The 24,069-nt window shown below is 37.0% G+C and overlaps 1 pseudogene; it reads left to right on the top strand.

Moving 5' to 3' along the window:
• Window positions 1–12,428: 12,428 nt before the first annotated feature.
• Window positions 12,429–16,279, top strand: LOC147826440 (uncharacterized; annotated as a pseudogene).
• Window positions 16,280–24,069: the final 7,790 nt, after the last annotated feature.

Below are 24,069 nucleotides of genomic sequence, written 5' to 3'. Positions count from 1 at the left end.
AACATTTTTATTTTTAAAACATACAGGTAGAACACGTGAGGAGCATAGGACCTAGGGAGCCCCTAATTATGGTGACCAACCATCTAAGTTTGCTAAGAACTCAGAAGTTTTTCAGAAAGTAGGACTTTCACTATTAAATTGGTAAAAAAATAAAACAAGTTGGTTTTCCTTACTTCTAATATACAGTTTTTAATGTTTCAGTGTAGGTTCCAAGCTGCCCCTGTTGATGGCAACCAAGTGATGGAAGATGGCACTGATAAATTCTAAGCCCTGCAATTGGGGTTCTAAAAAGCTTGTAATGTTTAAGCAATGAATGGAACTTCAAAGTCACAAGGTCGGGAAGGTGCAGAAAGGAAGGCAGACAAAGAAGTCAGAGGCCAGAAACAAGTTTTTCCCAGTGTTTTGTATCTATTTATTCATTCTCATCTTTAGTCTTTCTGAGTACATCCTCTGTGTGAAGCACAGTGCTAGTTTCTGGGAATTAAATGAACAACAACAACAACAACAACAAAACCCCCATAAATACAGAGTTACTTCTCTTATAAAATTTATTTTAATCTACCTTGTTGTTATTAAACTTGTTTTCCTATTCCTCTCTCAGAGCACTGTCCTATAAGCATTTCATGCCTCTTGGTACTGAGCCCAAGGTCTGTTACTTGGTAGGCACTCAACAAATATTTATTGAATTGGATTTCTGTTATCCCCTCTGTTCTTTCTGCCTTTAAAAAAAAAGTCTTTTCTCTTTTTTGTCTCAGAGAATTCCTGTAATATTTTTTCTCTAGAACTCAAAGCACTTGGCAAACATTTTCTGAGATCTTTACAGCCTGTCTCTGAAATAGATAAGAAGTACCCTGATAGCAATTGTACCCATCACTGGCTATGGTCTCTCTTGGTTCTCTTATATCCTATTACTGATGGTTCATTTGAGCTTCCACAGCAGGTCAAGACACAGTTTAATAGTTCTCATGGCTCATTTTGGGCATTTGCAGGGCAGTAGTCTCAGGAAATATGTGAACTTCAAAAGTACTTATCAGAGGCAAATTCAGATCAAAGCAAACAACACAGTGAACACTCCAAGTGTATGTCTTGTGTTCCATAGCACAGGGCCTATAAAGGTCTCCTGAGGATATAAGCCAGAAAGAACCACCTGGAGTTGTAATTTTCCAGTCCTTCTGGAGATTTTGGTGAGGTCATTGCTGTTGATTCCATTTTGAAGTTTGGCAGCAGGAAAGGATCTTGGGATTTAACTCTCTCTGAATGTCCCTGCTTTGAAAATAGGACAAAATAATAAGACATTTATGACAAGGCTATTTGCTTTCAGCATAGTGTCTGGCATTGAAGAGCTAAATATATTACTAAGTTAAAATTATCTCTAATTAATTTTTATCACATTCTGATGGGATATATAAGGGTCATATTATTTTTTTTTAATATAAAGGACAAAGGAATCCTTTAGTAATTATTGAGGGTCACATCAAATTAATTATAGCCATATACTCAAACAAATATTTAGTATAGCCACCAAAAACATTTCTTGGCCTCAGCAGGTTGTGCAAATTTGAAAGTATCTAAAATCTTGGATTTTGCTCAGATTATAGGGGTACAAACCATACAGCAGGTCCACTGTTTTGTTTAATTTACTTATCATCCATCAGTGTGACCTGATATTTGCATTGTTAATGGGTCTTACATTTAGGTCTGTCTAACATTGCCCCAATTTAAGTAGGCAGTTTCTAGATAAATGTTCTTTTCTGCAGTTAGGCAAACTCCTGCACAGGGCCAGGAAATGTCCTTAAACTTAAAAATAGCAATTGGACAATTAATTGTATCATTAACACAGCAGCCAATTTTTCTTTATATATAAATACATGTGTGTGTTTGTGTGTAACAGCATATGTGTGTTATTTACCTGATTTTATTACATGTCAGCAGTAACTCTTAAAAAGGAAAAACACACAAACAAATCAAGAACAGCTTGTACTTCTTCAGAGTTTTAATAAAGATGTTCTAGGTAGCATTTAGCTCAGTGCTAAGCGCCTTGTTGGAGACAAACAGTTAATGTAGTCATGTGGTTCTAAGAATCACAAAGTATAAAAACTTTATAATGGCAAGTCTGTCTCTTATTGTTTCCTATCTGCCAAGATGCTTTAGCCATAGATAAGCACTCTTTTTAATTTCTTATTTACCTAGATTTTTAGAGTTTTAATAAGTATATATAAAAGTTGATTAAAATAGTTTATTTCCGCTTCCTTTTACATAAAAGGTAACATATTCCAGGCACTCTTCTGCAGATTATTTTCTTCATTCAACAAGATATCTTGGTTATGTTACTTTAGCAGCCCATGGACAGCAGCATCTTTTTATTCCCAAGCTGCAGTGTACTTCATTGTTTTAGTCAGTGTTTTATAAATTTTAGTACATATCATAATTACCTGAAGGGCTTATTAACATAAGACTTATTAACATAATAGGTTGATGAGCTCTACTTTCAAGTCTGATTCAAGAAGTTGGGGGTGGGGTCTGAGACTTTGCCTTTCTAATAAGTTCCCAGGAGAGACTGATGCTGTTGTCTAGGAACCACACTTTGGAAATCACTGCTCTATATGTACCTTACTATGGTTAGCAGGTAGATAGCAGAGATTTTCCCCACATCTTGGTATTACAGACTAAGCAGCAATTGATATTCTTATTTGTATACCATTTCAAACAAATATAGGCATTTCTGTAGGATGAGTTTTTTTTTTTTTTTTTTTTTGGTGTAGGGTATCAAACTCGGGCCCTTGTGCTTGCAGGACAGGCGGTGGAACCACTCAGCTAAATCCCCAGTCCAGTAGGATGAGTTTTTAAAAGCAGATCTTCTAGTTCAAAGGTTATCTACATTTGTAAACTTGATATATCTATTCTACCATCAGTATATTAAAATGCCTATTACAGTATTGTAAAAGAGTCTTTTACAAAGTTTGAGAGACTGGAAGGTAAGAAATAATTTTAATTTGCACTTATCTTTTCATGTCATCACGAATCATTTGTTTTTAATTTTTTGAAATTTACCTGTTAGAGTAAGTTATTTAATCATTCTTGATCTCATTTTTTAAAAATTTGTAAAACAGGAAGACTAGTAATTCTTAAGAATTAGGCAGTTCAACCTACTATGGCCCTATAACTTTATTTTCATTTCTAAATAATCAGTTAAACTCCACTTCATCCCACTGTGCAATTTCATTCATTTGTTCATTTTAAAATAATTATTAAGCATCTACAGTATGGTCAGTGCCGAGAGTGAGGGGAAAACCTTGTCTTTGAAGAATTCACTATCTACTAGAAGAGACCAACATGCAGAGACTTATGTGACAATAAATTGGTGGTTATAATGATGGTTCCTATAAAACTGAAGGAAAGAAAACCTAATTTTCCCTGGAGGGATTAGGGAAAATTTTTTATGGGAGGTAGCTTTGTATTAACATTTAATAAGGAGGAATTGTCCAGATGGACAAATGGGGAAGAGTGACTCAGACAGAAGAACAGTATGTGCAAGAACAGACATGAGGAAGAAAAAGGCTGTTCAGGGAACCATCATGTAAATGCTGAGAGATCAGGAGAGAAGGGCCACTCTGGCTTTCTGTTCACATTTGAGGTAGGAAGAGGATCTCAATCTCTTCAAATGGGCTCATTCCACCCCCTAAACTATAGTATAAATAGTTCTCTCATATTTTCAGTAACCAATTTCCTCTCTGTTAATTCTCTCATCTAGTTCTCTTTTGATCATAGCATTTGTAGTTCAGACTATTCTTTGTTGCAAATGAAGATTTATTTGGGGCCTTGCTGCATGAGCTTGCCAATTTAAGGTTCAATTCTCTACCACATAATTCTTAATGAGAGCATCAGAGGTTAATAGAAAAGTAACATAGAGGGAATATGTCTTGTGTTATATCTTTAAGAGTACATGTTCTCAAGGACTATTTGTAGAAGTGTGGAAATTTGCAGAACATCAAGAAAAGAAAGGATGCAGAATTTAATGATATAGCACCTGTTGTTTTATATTTCCTGGATAAATATTATCTATTGATCCTATTTGTTTATTTATGCAATTTTCTATCTTTTATATATTTTTTATATATTAAGAGGTGTAGATTTCTATATATCTTTTAGAAGCTATCTATCTACTCACTTTTGGCTGCTTTGACTATCATCTATTACACATCTGGGCAGATAGACCACAATTTGGTTGTTTGTTCTCCTATATTTAGACATTTTGGTCTGTGAACTTTTATTCATAAGAGGAATGATAAAAAACAAATTAAATTATTAAAATTTATTCTGGATATGATAGTGGGCAGTAGTGAATTATAAAGTTAAAAATAGTTTTAAAAAGGTAAACGAAAGGTGTTGATATAGCAGGAACAATAAATAATGGACACAGTAATAGTTCACATATATTTAACATTGTGCCTACCATTATGTTAAGAATCTGGCATGTTTCAGATTTTTGGCTGCTTAGTTCTCCAAAGGCAACTCTATGAAAGACTGTGCTATTTCAAATTTCTGACATGTAGAGAGATTTTGTGTTTCAATAGAAAACTGTAGCACACTGTGCCAGACATCAGATTCTGACTAGTCTTTGTCTTTGAGTATTTTGTATCTCTTTATGAATTGCAGTAACATAATTGCAACCTCTATCTTCTCTGGTAGAGATTTATTTCTTCTCTCACTGTTACCCACCTATAAGTTGTACCTGATCCTGTCACCTTGCATTAATTGTCAACTCTTTCAAATGTTCAGTTTTTTTTAGTATCCTTTAATATCTGATTATGTCACATCTGGGGGGAGGAGCACTGAGCACTGCTCACTGCTCTGGTGCAGGGGTGAGCACCACTGCCCTGCTGTGGGGGTCAGCTCTTTGGGATTCATAAACTTCATACCGATAAAACATTAGTGATATAAAGTTTAAGGAAAAGAAGACATTTTATTGGACACTTTATTGGAAAGGAGGGAAAAGGAGAAAAGATAGTTATGCTGATAAATCAAGGTAGGGGGCTCCAGAAAGATGGAGGATCTGAGGACCCTTTGTTATTGGGTGTTAGGGCCCATCCCTCTACCTAGAATTTGTAATAATCTGATTAGCTATTTTAGGTCCTACGGCCCTACCCTTTGTACCATCATCTATGTGCAGATACCTACATGAACTTCATTTGGTTTCCTTGTCCTGTCAAGAGAATTCACATACCAGTCAAAAGTAGTATGTTGTCACCTATGCTTTTGACTGACCAGTTGATTATAAATCTCTGGCTCCCATGACCCCCTTTTCAGTTTTCATGAATTTGCTAGAGTGGCTAATAGAACTCAGGGAAACACTTTACTTGTTTTTGTTTATTGCAAAATTTTTTTTTTTGCAAAAATATTTCAAATGAAACATTAACAGCCATATGAAAGAGATGCAAAGGGCAAAGTGTGTGGGAAAGGGTTCAAAGCTTCCATGCCTTCTTGGGGTCCATTACCCCTTTACAAACATCCATGTGTGCAGGGTTCAGAAACCTCATCCAAATCCTGTGTTTGGGTGTGGGTGTATGGAGATTTTGTTACATAGTTGTGATTGGTTAAATTATTGGCCATTTGTAACCAGTTTAACCTTCTTGCTTGTTGGGGAATGGGATGAAATTCCAAACTCTCTAATCATGCTTTGATTTTTCTCAGTGACTAGGCCCTATATTGAAGCCATCTAGAGCATTTGTTCATAAAAAAGAACCTGGTGACACTCCAGAGGTTCCAGTAGCTTTAGGGTTGTATGGCAGGAAACTGGGACAAAAACAGATATATGTGTCACAGTATCACAATCACCCTTCCCTATATGACTTAGATAAGATTCAAGGATGAATCCCTTTTTACCTAGGGCAGAGCCATACACCCTCCAAATTCCCTTTCCTTATCTCATAAATGTTTAGGTCAAATTTTTGTCTCCATTGACCAAACTGAAGAAAATACAATTAGCCTGACCTGACCAAATGTTAGTGAGACTTCTTTCCTTCCCCTAGGCACTGAACTTTGGCCCACTCTTGAATACTGGAATGTGTAGCATCTCCCTTAATAGCTCTTCTGGAGAAGCAGCAGACCTCAGGGAAACTGTTCCCTGATCAGCTGTCCAAACAGGTCATCCATTTCGTTCCTTGTCCCCATTCTCAGTTCTTTGTAGGATTCTTTCTTTTTTTTTTTTTAAGTGCTTTTTCTGCTAGATCTTTGAGATGCTTATAGATTTTATAGTCAGAGGATTATGTTATGATATTAGCTTTTTTTCTTATTCAATAATCCTTCTCTAAAACCAAAGTGGAAACAAACAAGCCTTTCTTTCCTCATTGAGATAGTCTTTTAACATAAAGTCCTTTTTAAAAAGCTAAGTCTGAATTTAAAATTTTTCTTTTTAATAGACTTATTCTAGAATAGTTTTAGGTTCATGGCAAAATTGAGGAGGGACAGAGATTTCCTATATACCCTCTTCCCTACACATCCATAGCTGTCTCACTATCAACTTTTTGCACCACAGTGGTACATTTGTTAAAACCAATCAACCTGTACTGATATATCATCACCCAGAATCCATAGTTTATGTCAGAGTTCACTCTTGATGTTGTAAACTGTATAAGTTTAGACAAAAGCATGGTAACATGTATCCTCCATCATACTATCATACTAAGCAATTTTGCAGCTGTAAAAGTCCTCTGTGTTCCACGTACTCATTTCTCTCTTCTAACCTTTGGCAACCACTGATCTTTTAACTGTCATAATAGATTTCTTTTTTTACAATGTTATAGAATTACAATAATATAGAATGTAGTCTTTTCAGATTGGCTTCTTTCACTGAGTAATGTATAATTATGTTTTTTCCCATGTGTTTTCAGTATTTGATACCTCATTTCTCTTTAGAACTGAATAATACCCCATTTTTTTGATTTACCAAAGTTTATTCACCCACCAAAGGACATCTTAATTTCTTCCAGGTTTTGGCAATTATTAGTAAAACTGCTGTAAACATCCATGGGCAGATTTTTGTGTGAACATAAGTTTTCAACTACTTTGGGTAAATACTAAGAAGCATGTTGCTGAGTCCCATGGTCAAAGTTTATTTAGATTTGTAAGAAACTTTCACATTGTCTCCCACAGTGAGTGTGCCAGTTTGCATTCTTATCACCAGTGAATGAGAGTTCCTGTTGCTCCACATCCTTGTAGGTATTTGGTGATGTCTGAATTTTAGCTATTCTAATAGGCAGTATAGGTGTATTTTACTGTTTCAATTTTCATTTTCCTGATGACAATTTTCATTTTCTGTGATGTGGAGTACATTTTCATATACTTATTTGCCATCTGTATCTATTTTTTTTTTTCTTTTGGTACCAGGGATCGAACTCAGGACCTTGCTCTTGCAAGGCAAATCTGTATCTATTTTTGATGGGTTGTCAAAGTATTTTGCTAATTTTTAAGTTAGGCTGTTTTCATATTGATCTTTAAAGATTCTTTGTATATTAACAGTCCTTTATTAGATATGTTTTTGTAAATATTTATTTTCCTGCCTATGGCTTGCCTTTTCATTTTCTCAATGAATTTTTTTTTAATGTTACAGTCATTGTCAGAAAAATATTGTGAAAGTCTTTGAAAAGATACAGAAGGGAAAAAAAGGTTGTTCTGTTAGTGCACTCTCTGTTGTATATATTTTTTTGTTGTTTGTTTGTTTTTGGTACCGGAGATCGAACTCAGGTCCTTGCGCTTGTGCAGCAGGTGACGAAATCACTGAGCTAAATCCCCAGCCCATCTGTTGTATATTTTTTTATCTTTGAGCTTACAACTCCAGAAACTTGAGATAATGAATAATCATGATTTTTCTCCCTAGATATGCAAATCAACCATATATAAAATACAATGGCTTATTGCCCTGAGGATAGTAAATCTGTTTGCAAAATTCAATTCAGCATTTTCTATTGCATGGATATGTGAAGTTTTTTGAATTATCCTTTGAATTCGTTGAAATATCTTACTGGTTCCTTCATTAATTAATTCATGAAGTAAGATCATTGACACATGTTCTTTGTGTATTCACTTATATGAAAAGTCATGATTTCACTTTTAAAAAGTTATTCTTTAAGATAGAGAAAATTTGGTGCATAGGTAGTAGAGACTTATCTCACATATAAGACTCTTCAAAGTACATGCTCCTACTCATCATGTTATAGTTGGAAGCAGAAAGTTAAAATGGGAGCAAAAGGAAGTTGCTTATTAGTACTAATCTGCCAATGGTTAAAGCCATTTTGTTTCCTATTAGGAAATCAAATTGAAAAGAACAGTAAATTAATTTACAAAAAGTTGGAAAAATTTATGTTTCACCCAGAATATTTTCCACCAAAAGCCTCCACTAGCATTTGGAAATCAGAGCAATTAGCAAAGAAATCAGGCTGCTCTGCTGGGTTTAAGGACAGTTCTCAAGCAAAGCTTACTCTGAATATGGAATTCTTAATTAACATTCTTTTTTTTTTTTTTTAAATTTTTTTTTTCTTAATTAACATTCTAAAGAAGGTGGTCACATGGGGCCCTGTGCCCAGGGTGCTACAGCAGTTGTTTTGTTTGAGTGAAGTCCCCTAGTGTTAACAGTTGGGTATCTGCAGATTAAGTGCAGACAATATTTGGACAGACAATTGAAAAAAGTAATTTTTTGATGTTTTCTCCAGCTGCTGCTGACAGATTAGCTGGGATCTTATCCAGGTTCCTTTACTGTAGCTGATAAAAGTTTATGAGAGACACACATCTTTTTCTGCATTATTGTTGATTTAGTTGGAATAAGAATTTTGAAACACTGCTACACTCCTTTTGTGGGTCTTGAGCTTCCTGTATGTTGCTTTGGATGGGAGCAAACGTATTACTACAGACAGGTAATAAATTTTAAAAATCCATTCAAAACGGTTATTCTAATTACCTTACTGCCATCCATTCCACTTTATCCCACTTTAGGGCTATTACGATTATATCTCCTACACTGGGAAAGAAATAGGTAAAGTCCCTGAGAATTATCCAGTTTTTCTTGCCACAAATGATGGGGACTCGTGAGCCAGGCAGAAATCAGTATGTAGATGATATTCATTTTGGTAAGAGAAATTGTTCAGAGTGGTCCAATAAGACTAAAAGTTAGGGGTTTTGTTCAGTTGTTGTGGAAGATTTTATCAACTTGTTCCCTGAATATGTTTGAGATGAAACTGTATCCCCAATTTGTTTTGCTAGTAATGCTCTTACGTCCATGAGAAAAGCCATCTTGAAAAATAAATGGTTAGAGAACAGAGTGTCAAAGAATCATAGGAAAAGAAAACTAAAGCTCTGATAAAATTGCACTTTAAAGACTATTTGAATTCTAGACTTTTAAGTGACTTGAACTTGTAAAATCTCCTTACTGTCTGAATCAATTTGATTTTGTTTTTTTTTCACTTGTAATAGAAAATTCCTATCAGCAAATATTGTATCTTTCTGTAGTCCTAACTGGTTCTGTTTATGTGGTGCTGAAGTAAGTATGAAGAGGGGATTTTAAAGCATAATTCTAGCTTGAGTCTTATACTTGATGAAAGAGCTGAGGTTGTGTTTATTAATTCCCTCTAGAAGATCTCAGAATTTGTTCAGGCTTGGAAGTTCTTCATCTTTTCTAGCCCCAGCAGTTGGAAGGCTGACATCTTATAAAAATTAAAAGTTAAGCGCCCCCACCCCGCCTCCAAGTGAGGAGCAGAGCTGCGTTAATGCCTGCAGCGCCCCCCCCCCCCCAGCCCGGGCCTCCTGGCTGTGCTGATACCTGGTTCCACACTACAGAGGCACAGGGGGTTATAAAGGCCATTGTCCTGAGCTCCAGAAGATAGAGCAGAAGTGAACAACAGAAAGAGAGCCTCTCTGAGGCTCCTTGATGAAAATTGAAGCCTACTGGAAAAATGAAGCGAATCTCTGCAGTAAAGGCACACCAGACCACCGTACTTGGTAAGTTAGAGGGATCATCACCTCCCATCAGAACCTGGACTATCTTCAGGGTAGCTGGAACTTGCAGTAGAACCTTACAGACTTCAACCCAGCAGGAGGTCAAGGAGCTCAATTTGGGCCTTGCAGCCAGAAATCAGCCTGAATCTCAGGGGACTGCTGCTACCTTGCTGAGACTCATTGACTTATATCTGCACACTGCTGCCCAAGTTGTCTATTGTGACAGCAGAGACATACCCTGAAGGAGGCCCTTTATTTTTATTTTTAATTTTCAAAGTTATCTTTTTTCTCTCATTTTTAATTTTTTTCTTTTTTCAAATTTATTTTTCTTTTTTCTTTTCTTTCTTTCTCTCTCACTCTCTCTCCCACCTTGTTCTTCATCTCTCTCCCTTTTTGTTCATGTTACTGTCCTAATTCATATTTCTTTTTCTTTTCTTCTCTTTTTCCTTCTCTCAATTGTCATTAGTTTTAAAGGAAAGTGAATACAGTTTCTAGCTTCCCTATTGCTGTTAGGTCGTTCTGTTCTTGTCCTTCTTTTGTTTTGTCTTATTCTCTTGTCTTCCACAGTTTCCTAGAGTTTGCGTGATTGTCTTGTGTCCTTTGGCCTCACCTCTAACTTTTCCCTATCCTTGTACCTATCTACCCCTCCCTCCCCAATTCCTTCTAAGCCCCCATCCCAAAGGGTAAAGTTGCTATATTGAAGAGTTTATTCACTATAAACATATTTTGGGCTGGTCCTGAATTTTGATTTAATTCATGGTTAAAGATGATAGATTAAGAACTACCACAAATTATCATTTTCTAAGCTGTGCTTGATGCTATTGTGTTGCTATTGTATCATTTGGGCTAAGGTGTTGTGATTGATCTAATCAGTTGTCCTTCCTGGTATAATGAAAATGAGATAGCCTCAGAGCCATTAGAGACTCAAAACCTAAAGACCAGCTATATCTGGAAGACACCTCTGAGAAGCAAACATTCTGTAAGGGTTCTACATGCAAGCAACAAAGACCCTTACAATAAGTAATATCGAAGTATCAACCCAGGAATTAAACCAAGGACAGTACCAAAAACAAAAACAAGAAGACATTTAAGCAAGGCACAAATGCAGACTTCTACCCCACCAAGGGTAAATTCTGGGGAAAATGAGGTGGAAAAGTCTGATAATCAACCACCTGGACACCCTGAACTGATACCACAGGAAGTAACAAAACAGATGAATAAGGCTCTAGAAAAATTCAAAACAGAAATAATCTTCCAGATAACTACAGAAATGGTGAGCAGAATGAAAGACACTATTAGAGACTCTAGAACAGAAACATATGAAAAAATAGATGAGTTCAGGACCATGATGGAAGCCATGAATGCCCAACATAGGAAAGAAATGGAAACCATGAATGCCCAACATAGGAAAGAAATGGAATCCATGAAACAGATTCAAACAGATATCCAGGAGATTAAAAACTCTATTGAAAGCATTTGCAGCAGAATGAGCCGATGTGAAGACAGAATTTCAGATATAGAAGACAGAATTGCAGTCAGTGACCATGAAAAGAGAGATCTCTTAAAAATAGTAACGGACCAGAGCTGGGGATTTAGCTCAATGCTTCCGCTGCCTGCCTCGCAAGTGCAAGGTCCTGAGTTTGACCCTTGGTACCAAAAAAAAAAAAAAAAAAAAAAAATAGAAAGGGACCATGAGAAATCGACCCACCAGCTCCTAGATGATGCAAAGAAGAATAAGACTGATAGGAACCCACAAAAAAGCAGGAGGAAGTACAAATAACATTAAAAAAAACCTGTACACAGAATTAATGACAGGAAGCTTCTCAAATAGAGCAAAAGAATTTGACATATAGATAACTGAGGCATATAGGACTCCAACTATCCATAATCAAAAAATCTATACCTAGACACATAGGTGTAAGATCCCGGAAACCCAACATAATAACAAAATACTATAAGCAGTTAGAGAAAAGAAATAAATCACATGCAAAGGAAAGCCCATCAGAATCACAGCAGACTTTTCAACACAAACCCTCAAATGAAGGAGAGCCTGGAGTGAGGTATTTCAAGCCCTAAAAGAAAACAACTTCCAATCTAGACTGATATATCCTTCACAGCTATCTTTCAAAATTGATGGGGAAATAAGATACTTCCATGAGAAGGAACACCTGAGAAAGTTCATGAATACAAAACCAGCACTCCAAACAATTCTAAACAATATCTTAGAAAAAGACAACAAAGGTCACAACTCCACAAGGCCCAACAGAACAAACCCTGGCGCAGGATGCTCACAATCTCGCTGCTTGACACAGCTCCAGTGAAACCGAGACTGTGGCTGAAACCACAACTCTGTCTTTTGCGTTCGCTTTCCGCGGCAGTGATTCCCTCGGTGCTGTGCTCCCCGGGAAATCACTGAAAGGATAAAAGCCATTACTTCAGAAATGGTTACTAGGCCCAGATTACAGGAAGAAATTGTAAATCCATTTACAGAAAAGCCCCTCACTCATACCTCCGCGAGTAGTGGGGACGTGACCTCCATATGCCCTGACCGTACAAAGGGAGACTGGGACATCTACAAATTCATGACGCAGGCGCCCCACTGTCTGGCACCTGGTCACCCTTGGCCAACACCCGCAGGGCACACAACAATGAGATCTGATGAAACTTGGCCTAATGAGGTAGCCTGACCTTTCTAAAATGCTTCTTGTTCCTCACATGCAAATCTGATAAGTTAGCAAGGGTTCACGTAGCACCCGGAGGAGTATTTAGAACTGGGTGGTCTAAAATAGTTTTTTAGATGATATCAGCTTTTCTTTAACTCTGTATGAAAACACACTGTGTATGGACCCACGTGCTTACCAAAGCCTTGTGTAATCAAAACATATATAAGTAAAGTGATTTCAGTATAACTCAGACAGACAAGCTGAGCTGCCCACCCTCCACTCAGTGTCTGTCTCATTCTCTCGTCGCTGACTCCACACCTCCTCTCAGGACCTGAACCCGCTGGAGCTGGACTCTGGCAAAACCCAACAGGCGAAATAATGGAATGGGAGTCGTCTGCTTATTGACACTTTTCTTGTGTGGTACTGTAGATGGGAGCTAGGGCCTTGCGCATGGTATGCAAGTGCTCTACACTGAGCTACACTTCCAGTCATGGTTGGTTCTCTTGGTGTGAATAAATCCCATCGAGTATGGAGAGAGGCCAGAAGCACTGTGTGTGAGGGCTTTGGAGTCTGCATTGCCCTTTATGTCTATGTCACTTATTGAACTTGCATGTCCGGTAACCTTTTTCTGTTCTCTCTCCTCTGCAGTAACATGAGGATCATAATTTTACATCTGTCATTAGACTCTGAGGTTTGAATGTATTAATATCCACACAGCATTGATACCATGGCCTGTGTTATACAAAACACAGGGTAAAGCTGTGGTGAATATTTTATGGGAACCAAGGATTTTTTTAAGCCCTATTTACTACCTCAGATTTTACCTAACAATACTTTGTTTCTTGTAGGTGGTTCATCGTTTTTTGTTGATCTTTTCCTGTTGGTTGGGTATTTCTCTCTCCCTGATAAATGTGTTTATAAGTTATATGTAGTTCTCTTACTTGACCTTTGAGGAAGACATGTCCCTAACCCACTGATTGCAGACAGAGACAGCACCAGATCTACCCAAGCTAGCACATTTTCCTGATGACTACAGCATTCTCCTTCCTTATGCCCTCTCTCCATCAAAGTTCCCTGATCCTGTGGTCCAGTCCCTCAGACCTCCTTTGGGAAGGAAGTCCTCTGGACAATGAATTCTCAAAATTGCCCATCACTTCCACACCTGTCTCATAAGACAACTTTCACAAGAGACAGCTGCCTTCCCCTAAGAAGAGAGAAATGAATGAGAATGATGAAGAATGAGAAAGCACATTCCATGGAAGCCTGGGGCTCAGTGGGGCCTGGTTGGAGAGAGCGGACTGCATGGGAAGGAGATAGACTTTGGAGGCCCCTAGAATGTTTTGCATGGGCAGAGCCCACATTGTCCACATGCTTGGGCAGACACTACCACCACCTTTCTGGGAATCAATACCAGGGGTGGCCCTCCAACCTTAAATTTGTTACTATCCCTGACACTTCCATGCATTCGAATTGACAGGGGAGTCAAATAACTGAGTTCACAGTGTAGATGTGAAGTGTATGTTTTGCTTCACAGAAGATATTTGCTGCATATAAAATACATCAGGATTGTTTGAATTTGCACCCAAGAGGCCAATACCTAGAAGTAGAATTTTGAGCAAGTAATGCATTAAAAGATCTGTTTTGTGACAGAACATACAGATCTTCAAGGTCACATTCTCTCTGCCTTTAAAGTATTACACTTTTCATTATAAAGCATTACAGGCAGGGCTGATAGTTTATCTCAGTGGTAGAGCATCCCTAGCATGAGTGAAGTTGTGGGTTCAAGCCCCACTGTTGTAAAACAAATTATGGAAATATATGTATATAAGAATGAAAATTTCCACTCTATCAAATTGATCTTAGAATTCTTTTCTGTACATCTTTTAAATCTTTAAATAGTATGTTCATGTCTGTTTGTATATATATAGAAAATCAGATATGTCTCTCCTTTAACATATATCACATCATATGATTTATTATTCATTTTGGATCTTAGATTTTATTCATTCTGGGCATTTTAAAATTTTTTCCTACATTTCAAATGCATTAACTCTTTCTTGGTACTGGCCACGTAATATTCCACTACAGTCTTAGTGTTACTCTATTTTATTTGAAAATCCCTCCATAAACATTTTGGTTAGCTCCAATTTTCTCTATTGTAAATGGCACTGAAATGAACATCACTGCATATGTTTTTACAAACTCTTATTTTAGTATGAATTCTCAAGATTGGAATTCATACTTGCAAGTACAAGATCCTGACTTCAATCCCTGGTACCAGAAAAAAAAAAGATTAGAATTCATAGACAGGACCTATGAATATTTCCATTTTTGAAAGATACTGCCACACTGTCTTCCAAAATGTCCTACAAACTCATACTCCTGCCATCATCATGGATGCCTAGGATTTTTCTCCTCCTTCTCTCCTCACCTTTCCCCCTCTCCCTTCCCTTTTCTTCCTTTCTCTGTTGCTTTCTTCTCTATTTTCTCACCTTCCTTCCTTCCTTCCATCCTTTCTTTCCTCCCTTCTTTTCTTGCTCTCTCCCTTTCTTTTTCATTCTTTGTTTCTTTGAGACAGGTTCTCAGGATGTACTCCAGGCCAGCTGTGTATCACTGTTTTGCCCAAGCTTGCCTTGAACTCTAGATCCACCCTCCTCGGCCCCCTGAGTGCTAGGATTACAGGTGTCCCACCACACATAGCTGCTAAGCTCCTTTTATTCTTTTTTTTTTTTTTGGTACCGGGGATTGAACTTGGGTCTTTGTGCTTGCGCAGCAGGCAGTGAAACCACTGAGCTAAATCCCTGGCCCAGTTCCTTTTATTCTTGCCTAAAATATTTAGGACAGTACTATGAAAGTAGAACTTTTAAATGTGACTTTCATACATATTTACCACTCTCTAACCATGATGCATGCTTTGTTTTTTCCCCCTTCCTTGGTGTTCCTGCCTTGACTTCCTGCCTCTTCGACCTCCTCTGCGGTTTTCCTGGAATGAAGCAGCACATCTACACCCTGACTGTCTTCCTGTTTAGTTCTGTGGCTGGGCATTGGGTGCCACCCTAGTGAGCAGCGTATTCTGGTGCATGTGGGAATTTGACAGCCAGGCTGTTCCCACTGGCTTCATTGGCCTTTGCGTTGCTCAATGTTATGTCAGGAAAAACAACTCTGGCACAGTGATTGATGTGCCAGTAGATGCCAGCATCCACAGGGGGTGGACCCAGGCAATTGAGCTTAATTATTTGAAAGATCTAATGAATTTTATGGTGAATTTTATGCAGCCAGCGGCCCTGATTCTCAGCACAGTGGCCTTCCTAGTAAGCAGGCTGAAGTCCACCTACCCAGAATTCCTATGACTGTATTATAGAAGCTTGGCCCTCCTTCTTTTCCTCAGCACTGGCTGTGTGGCTCTGGCTGTGAGCTAGAACTATGCCATGGATATTTCTGGCCAAAGCACACTTGATTTCCCATTAGAGTTTACTGTGGACAAAGAGGCTGTGACCAAGAAACACTTCTCTTATGTGTTCCCACTAGGGATCGTCACTCCCACTCTGTCCCTGCTCAGTGACACCCTATGTTTTGGGGTCATGAGCTTCACAAAGCTCAAGTCAGTGGCAGCGGCATATGTGCCCTAAGGAAAGCTCAGAACTGAGAGCTGGCATGTGTGGGAAGGGCTGAGCACAGGGTGCTTGGAGGAATTGCCACCTCATTGGTATACTAAGGCAACTCTGTCCTCACTGCAAATAAAATCTATGCCTTTGGTTTCTCAAAAACAAAACAAAACAAAACCCATCATCTGAATTTCTCTAAGAAAGTTGTTACAGTTGTAACTATCAAACTAATGTTGGTTTGATGAAATCTTTATGTGCCAAGGGGAAAGAAATTAATAATATATAGGTGAGCCAGGGATTTAGCTGAGTGGTTCCACTGCCTGCCTCACAAGTACAAGTTCCCGAGTTCAATCCCTGGTTCCAAATAAAACCAAAACAAACAAACAAACAAACAAACTATATATATATATGTAGCCAAAGAATTATTACATTGATCATTTTAACAGTGAAATAACTTGCAAAGTCAAGCTCCATGTCTTTGAGCAGTCTGGGTGCTTTTGGTATTACTGGTTCAGCTGTAAAAAGCTGAACAGAGTAATGACAGAAGAATGAAAAATGTCTTTGATAACTCTTTTTCTCTGCTATATTAGTTGAAATATTAACTTTTTCCATAGTTAAAAGCACAGAAACCATGAATCTAATTCCACTAACTTCCAAGGAAGACTAGATAAGAACCATACAATTATAGGTTGCTTATTTATCTAATTCTCTTGGGAGGATTTGCTTTTGGTGAAACAAATCACCTGTTGAAGAAAAAAAAGCCATTTAAGTGATTACAATCTACTTCAGCTAATTTCCTCTTTAACCTATTTGTAAGCCAGCAAGAGCTGATAATTGTAATGAATAGTTCTGATAGGAAGTTTTGGTTGACATTTGGATCTCATTAGACTTTGAAAAACTTCTACCACCTTATTCTTTTTGAGCTCATTGGCTGGAATTACAGTTTTCAAGGAAGTCTTCAGTATACATAGAATTTAGTGCATGAGCTTTGAAACTTCAGTGTGTGGAATCCAGCTTTGCCAGGTAAACCACAGCTGTGCCTGTGTAAACCAGGACAATTCTTAATTTTTTTAAGCTGAATTTTTGCAGTTGTGAAATGATTATTTCAATGATTAAGTGGCCTAATAAAGGCTGAGTGTACAGTGTAAAGTGCTTAACAGTGTCCAGCGTATGAGCATACGATGACAGGGCTCATTGTTAATAAGATCTGAAATTTAAAAGATGAGTAGATAAAGAATGGTTGCTAGAAAAACAAAGCAATTTCCTCTTTATAATGAACTTAACTGCTAGAAAATTTAGCATATGTTTAATAGCTACCTGCTCCATTTATCAATACTAGAAACAGACATCTGTTCAGGTTCTGATCTACTGGGTTTAACTTTGGTACATTCAGAATTCTTAATAAAGCATATCTTAATTTAGGAGGGTATTGTATAATACTTCTTGAATAAGATTACCTTACACCCAGTAAGGAATTAAAATAGATTAATATGAATGTCAACTCCCCATCTTCATGTTTTTAAGTGTGGATCACTTAAAGGTGAAAAAATATAAAATGAAAAAAGAAGTGCCTACAAAGTCTGGTGAATGTAGATGATATTAAAAAGTGTGAGAGAGAATGAGAAAGGAGAGACATAAAGGTTAGTAGCTTCTGAATAGGAAGGATACATAGGGGTGAAATGATACATATCATTGCTACTCTGTGGGCATGTCATTAACTTCAATTTTTACCTTTTTTTGAGGCTGGAGACTATAAAGACTATTCTCAGACAAGTAACTTTTGATTTTCTATGCAGACTCTTTATGGGGGTTTGTAAAGCACTAATTTAGAAACACACCAGAAATTTCTAGTGTTTGCATATGTGAGGGCAAACATTTACAATCTCAAAATATTTTTGTTCAGGCTAACAATAAGGTTATTTATATTTTGACCACATCAATTGTTTCTCCTGTTAAGGTTATTTAAGGCCAAATGAGATAGATTTAAAAGTATGCAAATCATCCTTACTGTAAATAATATAATATGCAAAAAAAATAATAAAGGGTTCCATTTTTATTTTTTCAGTGTTTTGCTATGAGTTTAGATTTCATCTCTTTTTAAATAGTGGAAGTCTGTGGAATGTTTCCTTGGTCAAGAAGTGGTTTAGCCTAGAGATAAAAACAGAGTTTATTTCACTTTAAAAATGTTTCTAATTTTCTAATAATTTGCTAACTAGATATAACAAAATTTTGTATTACAAAATGAGGAAATATCTGACCAGAAATAAACCGTGAAGCAAAGAAGCAGTTGGTATCTGGGAAGCTGACCCCTTTGTATACTTCTTGCTTTATAATCTCTCTTCATATCACCAGCATATATGTTTTAGTTATCATTTCTGACTTGAGAACTAATTTTTTCTTATCAACTTTTCTTTATTCTGGCTCCCTCAGGACTAGTTTCTAAAATGGCCTCCTAAACACTATCTTATTCTTTTGAGTGGAGAGCCTGTATTTTTCTTTGTTAAACTAAAATTAAAGTAGGCTTAAAGAAGCCTCTGAGAAGCCATTTACCCTCACGCTCTGAATTCCTCAGTCCCTGATCAATTCACATAGATATATTTCCACTTGAGAAAGTGTCCCTTCATATCTCTTCTATGACAGAGCTTCATTTAGCTCCTGGCACATCTATTTTGTCAAGGAACTTACAAAGTAGAAGTTATTTTGGTTCTTGTGTTTGTGTCAAGTGTGTTCTATTGAAAGATATCATGAGGGCTGGGGAGAGAAAGGGAGATAGAATTAGTGCTTGCAGTTTTCATAAACAGCTGGGGCTATGAGCAGACAGTTTCTAAATTGCACATCTGGAAGTTGCATCTGGAGAATTGGGAAGAACAGAACTCCAGGGACTGTGGAAGAGGTAAAGTAGGAGAGCTTGTCAGACTTATTGTAGTTTTGACACCAAACCTTAAGAATAGAAGTACCAACAAGCAGTTAATGAGATTTGCTCTAGCATTTCAGGAAACACAGTAAATAGAATTTAGCCTGAGCGAAAGCCATGTGGACTGTGATCAGAGAAATATTAGGTAGCAATTGCCATAAATTAGCTTGAAAGCAGTATTTCTCAAGGTGTGGTCCCTGCACCACTAATGTCAGCATTATCTGAGAACTTGTTAGAAATCTAAGTTCTTGGCTTCCTACTCAGCTCTACTGAAAAAGAAACACTGGGATTAAGGCTCAGATAAATCAGATACACAAGCTTCAGTATTACTTGAGTTCTCTTATATGAGAAAACCAAAATAGAAATAAAGAGCAAAATAAAATACACACAATAGGAGGTAGGGAGATAGATCTTTTTGTTTAAATGGGAAGGAGATCAAAAGATGGAGGGAGGGTGGAAGACTGAAGGAGGGGATGAAAATGGAGCTGAGATGTATCATGTACAGCACTAGTTCCCCACGAGAAATGTGATCATTATAAAAACTAATAAAAAACAAAAACTGAGAAAAAAGGAAAAAATAAAATTCTGCCACATAAACTCTTTCATGCTTCTTTAAAAAAAAGCCTTCTGATGCATGTTAACATTTTGGAACCACTATTTTAGGGCATAGGGACCACTGTTTCCTACTCAGCTACATAAAAGAGGAGGTAGTCTTATTTGCTGTCTCCAAAATCAATTGTTTCAGGTCTATGAGTGAAGAAATATGTGAATAAGAGATTCAAAAAATAATGGAAGAACCCAAAAGGGCTTTGTTATTGCCTCTCATTATTTAAAAAATAAAATTAACAGCATAGTAAATGTGGCCAAAATTTCAATCAACTTAATTGTATTTTGTGTAAAAGGTGGGAATACACAGTATGCAGTTTAACTTAAAAAGTCTTTCCTACACCAACAGAAAAACTGTTCAAATGAATTAGGCTAGTGTCCTACTAGCCTTTGCACATGAAATGAAACCATGCAAGATGATAAGATATATAGAGTATGCCCTAATCTAAAATTCTACATTGCGTCTACAGAGGTGTCCTAGTGATGATTTCTGATAGTGTTTTGCTCACTAGTTGAAAATGAAAGAGTTAGCTTTTGTCTTTGAGGTCATGAATGACTTGCAGATATGCTGTCAAAAGTGAGATGTGCTTGATTAAAAAATACATTTGCCATTTTAAAAGTGCCTTGAAATCCTTTTTTGAAAGTTGGAAAATGTTTTTTTAATTGCAATCTAAACAAAACTCAATTTATTTGCATTCAAGGCTAGTTTTCTAGAATCATTATCAAACTTGGCAGACGTTTTTCCCCCCACCAGAGCATTATCTGATTTATTTTTGGTGGCTGTTGTGGGAGTTTATGGTTATGAAAAAGAATCATGTATCACTAAGCTAAAAATTCATCTGTTAGACAGAAATATATTTTAGTCCCTGGATTTCATTCCAAAATTCTCAGGAATGAGAAAGCTAAATGATTCTTATTTCTTTTCTTAAGAAGGAAAATCCCTAACTCTTAATGTCTCTTTTACTAAACTGTATCTTAATTGTGGCAATCATAAATGAATGAGAGTTATCGTTAAATGGATGGCCTCATTGAGCATATTCATTTCTGCAGAATTATTATCCACATTTGGGTCAAACTGGGTCATTCTCAGGCCCCTGGGAGTCTGCCGTCCAATGCTGGTCCAGTTAAAGCTGGGTGTCCTTGAATGACAGCGGCTGAAAATTCAATCAATAAGTGGTGTCAAAATGTCAGAGAGAGCTGTGCAAAGCAGGGACAATTTGAGACAGTTTGCGTGGTTTGATTCTGGGTAGTCAGAGTTTAAATTTGACTTGGGAAAGAGATAAGTCAGCATCCTTAATCCCCAAAACATTATATACCGTCTAGTTTGTGGACTTATTAAAGGTCAAGCAATCAATATGTTTGGCATCAACAGAGATAGGTTAGAGGAGGTGGTTTTATTTCTTGAAATTTTTTTTTAACATTCCAGTATATGAAAAGTAGGCAGACTGTCAGGTAAGAGTAAAATAACTTGTACACAGTGAAATGAGGTGTTCATTGGTCAAGGGGCTGCATTAAGAGATTCAGTGGGAGAAGCCGGGAATCTCAAATTGTGTCCATATTTGTTTTTGTTAAGGTTTTAATATTTTAAATGTGTTCCTATCCTTTGGGGAAAAATTGGACTTCCATGTATAACAATCCAGGAAGATGGAACTACCATGAGAAATGTGTTATGACACATTATATTGTTGCTTCTAGTCTTGGCTTAGACTAAGGGTAAAAAGAAAATGAAAGAAAAAAGAACAAGGTAAAGTTTTGTGCTTGATCTTTGCAAAGGCATTTGGAATGTAGTAAAGACAATTACTAAATATATTAAGTTCTTTCATTAAATTACATTTATAAATATATATACTGAGGAAAGTGGGGTCTTATAATATTTTTGATTTATATATTATTTTTAGAGAGGTAATAGAGCAGTTATGGAATGGAAATAGATGAAAAAGGAAATAATGATGTGGTTGAAACCTTGTAATTTGAGAACTATATAGTCATGATATGAAGCTACTCAGTAAGAGAATTCAGCATGGCAAAATAAACAAAAAAAGGAGAAAAGAGTTTTTTAGTTCTTTATTACAATTATGAAATTCCAAATAGCATGTGTATTTTAATTTTTCACCCAGAAAGATAATTATTGCAATTAATCAAGAAACTAACTTGCATTTACTTAAGTTTTTAGATTTCATTTCATTGTACATTACTAGATTAAAAATATATAGAGATGAGTATACATTTTTAGACTAAACACTGTGATATAGTAGGAGAAAAAGTAAAAACATTTTTCTTTTTCTTAAACTTTGGACTGCTCTTGAATTAAATTTGCACAAGGAACCAGTGAGAAACTAATGGCAGTGACAATTCATTTCAGATACAGAGGCCCAGGAATAATATCTTTAGTTAGCTGGGGTGCTCCAGGTCTAATAAGGACAAAAAGTTGTCCTTACTGTTTAAGAACTTCCTTTTTGTTTTGTTTTTTTAGGTACTGGGGATCAAACTCAGGTCTTTCCGCTTGCTGGGCAGGCAGCAGAACCACTGAGCTAAATCCCCAGCCCTGATTTTTTAAAAAAATCTTACTGGACAATCTAGAGGAGCCACTGCTTGTAGATCATTTATTGAGATGAGTGCATATAAAGTATGGGAAATTAGAGTTACCTAGTAGATTTTACTGATTTTCTGGTCCTGCCTGTAGTAAATTCCAGTTATGGCCTCTAGTTTTTTTCCTATTCACATATCCACACCCTTTGCCCTGTTGTTGCATTTCCTCTCAACAACAAGACAGAGTCTATTTGCTTTGAATCTGGGCTTTTCTTGTGCATATGCTTTGGTCAGCAGAATCTGGAAGAAATGACAGCGTGCCATATCTGAGCTTACGTCCAAGAAGACATTGTGTTTTAGTATGTTCCCTTGCTGAGAACACTGTCATGAGAACATTACTGGCTTAGCTTACTAGATGATGAGAGGCAGTTTTACCAGGCTTAGACATGTGAGTGAGCCCAGGTAACATCAGAAGAGCCATCTCATTGACAACCCCAGCAATGGGAGCTATAAATGTTCATTGCCATATGCCTCTGATGTTTTGTGGCAGTTTGTTATGCAGCAGTATTAGGGCAATACATAACTGATGTAACAGACTAGTTTCCAGATTGCCTAAAGGTGTAGATTTCTGATTAATTCTTCATGGAACTCTTCATGTTTTATTAGAATAAACAAAAAGTTCTTATGGTCTTGCTTAGTTTAAGTACCTCCCACAAGGCATTTATCTACTGAGTTGCTTTGATCTGGGGGCAAATGTTTCAACCCTTGGCCTGGTAGCAGCCATATGCAAATATACTTGTGTCTTTCAATCTGATAGACAAGTGCCTAAAACCTAAGTTAATATTCACATAGGACTTTCTTGCATCAGCATTTTCAAAATTCCAGCAAAGATCTCACTCCTCTTGGAGGTTAGAAGTGGCTTAATAATGGCCACTGTCATATCTGTATTTGCTATCCAGCAAAAGAACAAAATTGCCAAAGTGTGTAGTTTTGAGTAATTTAAACACATTATCTATTTTGCCAGGTCCACTTGTGGTGTATGTGGAATAAATCAGTGCTCTATCCTTTTAAGATCATTCCATTGTCTTTTGGCTTTATTTTACCTTCAGTTCTTCCCCTTACTAGAGAAAAGAATGGAATATTGTGGAAGCCCCAGGGGTTTCTAAATCTCACAGAGACAAGCTTTCATCTGTGAAGAGAAGGGGAATTTGATTGAGAAATAGAGGCTACTTATGATTTGTTCAGAGGAATTTTGCCTCTTCATCATCTTATTTGCCTAGTGATTTGATCTTACTTGGCTCTTCAGAGCCCACTGTGAGATGACTTTGCTTCAGCGTCATTGGATCTTTTTCAAATATTTTTCAAGGACAAACATCCTCCCTACAGGTTTCCTCAGCTGCAATGATTGTCTTGTCTGGGGATTGTATCCTGATTAATTCAACTTTAGCTTCCTTGCTGCTTCAGTGGATTCCAAATTTGTCATGGTTAAAAAATATTCTCCAGGGACGTTTTATGAAAGAATGGAGAACAGGGTTTAGGATTTAGGCTGCTGAGCAACCTTTAGAAGGTGGTGGGGGGCTGTGGTGCCCAGAGAACAAATATGGAATGAATGCCAGATTCTTCCTGAAGCATGTTTATAGGTCAGGCATAATTCAGGGGGTTTGCAGAAATTTCAGTGGGCCTTGCCCTGCAGGGAGGTTCTCTTCCGTGTACCCAGGCCCCTTCCGCATCCAATTGAGTGAAGTCAAATAATGCAATGACTAGA

Source organism: Heterocephalus glaber, unplaced genomic scaffold (assembly GCF_053883595.1).
Source record: "Heterocephalus glaber isolate CG9 unplaced genomic scaffold, H.glaber_assembly_v1.0 deba00001472, whole genome shotgun sequence".
Classification (NCBI taxonomy): Eukaryota; Metazoa; Chordata; class Mammalia; order Rodentia; family Bathyergidae; genus Heterocephalus; species Heterocephalus glaber.
Note: the sequence above shows the minus strand (reverse complement) of the source record. Positions and strands in the feature narration are given on the sequence as shown.